This window comes from Sinohyriopsis cumingii, chromosome 12, assembly GCF_028554795.1.
Source record: "Sinohyriopsis cumingii isolate HCF-2022 chromosome 12, ASM2855479v2, whole genome shotgun sequence".
NCBI classification, from domain to species: domain Eukaryota; kingdom Metazoa; phylum Mollusca; class Bivalvia; order Unionida; family Unionidae; genus Sinohyriopsis; species Sinohyriopsis cumingii.
In genome coordinates this window covers 83,189,245-83,193,550 of record NC_142972.1, presented here as the reverse complement: position 1 = coordinate 83,193,550, position 4,306 = coordinate 83,189,245, and the positions used below count along the sequence as shown (strand labels likewise).

Here is a 4,306-nt window from a genome sequence, read left to right as displayed (position 1 = left end):
ACACACAGAATCTCACTGTAGTCATCTTCACCATATATGAAAGAACTGATGTATACAATTCTACAATGGAAGACGTAACTAAAATAACAAATAATCTCGACGAATGTGTAATAATATGCGGGAATTTCAAAACCCACAAAGAACTATAGAGAAGTATAAAGCTGACTAAAGAGGCATGACTATCGAAAAATGGCCTAAACATACAGCATGGTCATCATAAATAGCGCGGCTCCAACACCAGTATCGACCATATTACAGGTTAAACTCAGATACAGACCTGTCACTTTTGTGCACCCAAAATAGCATAAATAAACGATTGCAAGTCGATGATACTGATACTAAGGGAGCGACCACTTTTCCATAAAAGTACAACACAAAGCCACCACCACTACCACCTCCTATCGATACGTCACTCCCGTCAAGGTGGGCTGCGAACAAGCAAACTGGAAACAGCTTAGGGGAAACAATCGGCATCAGACTAATATACAATCAGGACACCGACATCCTTAATGACAACCTAATCGAAACCCTAGTTATATTAGCAAAAGCTGCAATACCCCAAATAAAAGGGTCAATTGACAAACCATCCATGCTGTGGTTTAATAAAGAATGTCATGTAACGACTAAATATTTATATAAAAAATAAGCCCAAAGAACTAAAAATGCCGTTGACTTCACAACTGACAAAGAAGAAAACGCAGCTTAAACCATAATTCAAGTAGCAAACACAAAATCCCAGAGAGAGAGAGAGAGAGAGAGACAGACCACTGCTCAAAATTGTATTTCAACACTAACTCGACGGGGTGGGTATGGCAACGCAATAAATAAATGAGAGGAAAAACGAGTCGACTACCCCGAAGATACTTGGAAATAATAACAAAACTAAAGTAGTCCAATCAGTGTTGTATTAAGAGTAACTGGCGCCCGGGTCGACGATCAAGGCCAAAAGGAGATTCTGGCCCCTAAATAACTTTGGCGCATATGGTTTTGGCACTGCAAGATATCTGGCACCCGTCCCCCCCCCCCTCATTTGTAAGCTACTGAATCTAGAACGAGTATCAACGATAAAATTAAATACGTCTTTAAAAGCCACAAAAAAATGAATAAGGCATTTACAATGGTATTTACTTGTCTGGGAACACTAGCAGTCCATTGAACCTACGATTTGTAAAAGCCGAATGGTCCAAGGCCTTAAACGGCAATGCCTTCTCCTACATTCCCTGAAGAAGTTATACTAGGCCACGAGATACAGAAAAATGTACCCAACAACCTCGTAATAGTGTTATGAAATAATTTTCGTCATAACTTAAGAAAAGGCGTCACTCCTAACGGTGCAGATGCGTCTACATCTTGGGGAAAATGGCGATGAGAGGTACGTAATCGCTGTAAGGAAAAACAGAGTCCTCTGATTCTCGATGAACGAATGTTATTTAAATAATTGATATATTTAGAGATACATCTATAAAACTTTATATTTTAAAATACATGAAATACATATAAAATTACACTTTTCCTTCGAGCTTACCAACTTCATACATTTGTATAATTTCTGCCTTTTAGAATACAATACAGCTAATTAGATCTCGACTAAATTCATGATAGCCAAAGAGTATACAATTCAATAGCTGTGATATAATGCAACAATCGTTTTGAATAAATGTATTTTCCTAAATTTAACATAGAATACTAATTTGGAATAGGTTACTGAAACATCATTCTTTTATTACTTCAAAAGTCTTTTATTTCCAAATTAAATCTAAACATGAAGTTTGTAGCGAATTCGTCATTTCCGATGGTATATACCATAAACACAAACGAATATAAATTCTTTGAAACGAGTAAACATTCCATTACATTATAATATAAAATAGAAAGAACTCACAAAAATGTTACACAAATATCAAGACTAGATTGAAATTTGTCGTGAAAATGTCAACATTAAAAAGTCCTTATACTTTAAAGAAGTTTACGAACATAGACGATTCTTACTTGTAAGAAAAGAAAGAGTCCTCTAATTCTCGATAGAGGAATTGATTTTGCGCAAGCTTGCTCTGAATTTATACGCAGTACTTCTGTACGTCCATTTCGAATCAGAACAAGGCTCTCGTCCTTTCCCACGGGAAACGCGTGAATCATCTAGCGTGCTAATCCAGTAGGAAATTAGAAATTTACCTGTTCAGCAGCTTCCCACCAAGTCTAAAATTTGCTGACCTTTGGATACTAGAGAAATGTATTTTATGGGGTTTTGCACTTGCTTGTAAAAGCAAAATCTTTATTAAAATAGTATACAGTAGTAGTACAGAAATAGATCAAATTAATCTCAATATATTTTAGTGGGAAATTACTTTCAATATAATTTAATGAAAAATTACTTTTAATACAATTTATAGAAAACTTCAATCTTAATACTTTTACTCAAAAATTCTGACCTAATATAGTAATTGACCTTAATAAGAAAATCTGGGACACAGACAAAATCCCGAAAAGTTCGAAAAATAAGAGACTTTCTTAGGTATGTTACTCAGTGAAGTGCAAATCGCGACCAACATCAAAGAACTCATAAAACGGTACAATCGAGATGTCAACTTGTTCCGCAACCTTGGAGGGGCTAACTTTTGGGCCATCTCCCTCCTCATGAAACTGTTAAGAGTCAAACTTAACTATCACATTTAGTTAAATGCTAGACGAAACTTCATTTTGGCCACAAACATCCAAAGTTCACCCTGAATCACTTGGGCCTTTATCCAACACAACAGTGCCATCTTCCGGCAACTCACCTCCCGCACCAAGTCCAGACATGTCAAATCGTAAACATGTGATGCATACAGAAATGGTCGTGTAGTTTCTCCTGTTTCCCAGCAAATAAACAGTTCACGGTGCGCACAAAGAGATCCCCGAAATGGGTGCTCTTTAAGGCACATTAATTAAGGGTAAAATCTTGTTAAGTGCTGGCTCTATCCCCCATGGTTAAACGACCGCACACGTTAATGATGCAAGCTCATTCAGGGAGCGATTCGCGCAGCCTTCCTACAATCCTTGGTATCCGACGAATAAAAAAAAAAGCACACCCAATATGATAACTCAGGCCAGATATAAACGTAAACAAATATGGCAATTCCATTTCTTTTAAAATTGAACTCGATGAAAAGTTGATCCCTTCCCACATCCTAATTCCGGGAAATGAAAAAGTTGACACCGAGGCGAAAAGCAACCTCAACGAACTCGTTCTCAAAAACTTTGCCTACAGCGTCACAGAAATAAATAACACCGTCCGCCCTTCTGATCAATAACGCAGCCATTTATATACTATCAGTACTACTAATCACCTGCTATAGATTAAATGCTAGTTATCCCGATATAATAAAATATGACGTCTAACCATGCTATCTTTAATTTGTTAAGAGTTAAGTCCCTTACGTTCACCATGAAACAATTGTCATTCGTAATATTTGCTCATTATCGTTACCATTTCAAAGGCAAGTGCAGAAACACGATGTGTTTAACTTTACAAATGTCGTTATCAACAATGAATTTTTGGAAAATGACGATTTATTAGAGTATGTGTAAAACAACACGAAATAAATTGATAACTCTATTTTTGAAACACCTTGAAAAATCAGGAAATTATTTGATATAGTCTGGTGAAAATCATTAAATTGTTAAGATCATACTCTTAGGGATCATTTCTATAGTATGATGCGCCAGGTCGTCGGGTAAAACTGACGAGAGCGAAAACCATGAGGAGGAGATATAGCGTCCCCTTCTGAGCGTGAAGCGGGTAAGAACCAGTACACCCAGCCGGGGGTGTCAAGTTCTTACTATTGATGACCGTTCCTCTGCTCCCTAAGTGGAGAGTTGGAGGAAGGGGACGCATTCTGAGTGGTTTTTCCTCTATACAAACAAACGAAAATTAATAAATGATAGTAAAGCAGGAATTCCAAAGACGCGGCCAGCGTATTGTGACCGAAAAACAATTGGTGTCACAAGATGTCGAGAGATAACCAAGGTAGTGCAGGACATGGGCCAGCGAAAATGTCCTCAGGGTGGTTGGAGTTTGAGACCCCTGGTGTAAAAAGTGTGGCTACTAAAGTAGATAACTTCCATTATTGGTAATAACTGAATATAACAAACTGGGAAACTTCTACAATTTATAATATGCAATACATTTATTGATGAAAGTGCTTTAAGCGGCCCATTTCTTCGTCTTTCAGAAACATTCTAATGTAACAAAAACCTCTTACAACATTAAATTACATACATGAACTATTCATTTTACAGTATTCATTCCATTTATGCCGTTCTTCAT

General features: G+C 37.0%; 1 non-coding gene across 1 annotated transcript; it reads left to right on the top strand.

Moving 5' to 3' along the window:
- The first annotated feature begins 3,661 nt into the window (after nucleotides 1-3,661).
- On the top strand, nucleotides 3,662-3,884 carry LOC149786861 (small nucleolar RNA U3). Its single transcript, XR_016425293.1, has one exon. It is a non-coding gene; the product is annotated as a small nucleolar RNA U3 (small nucleolar RNA).
- Nucleotides 3,885-4,306: the final 422 nt, after the last annotated feature.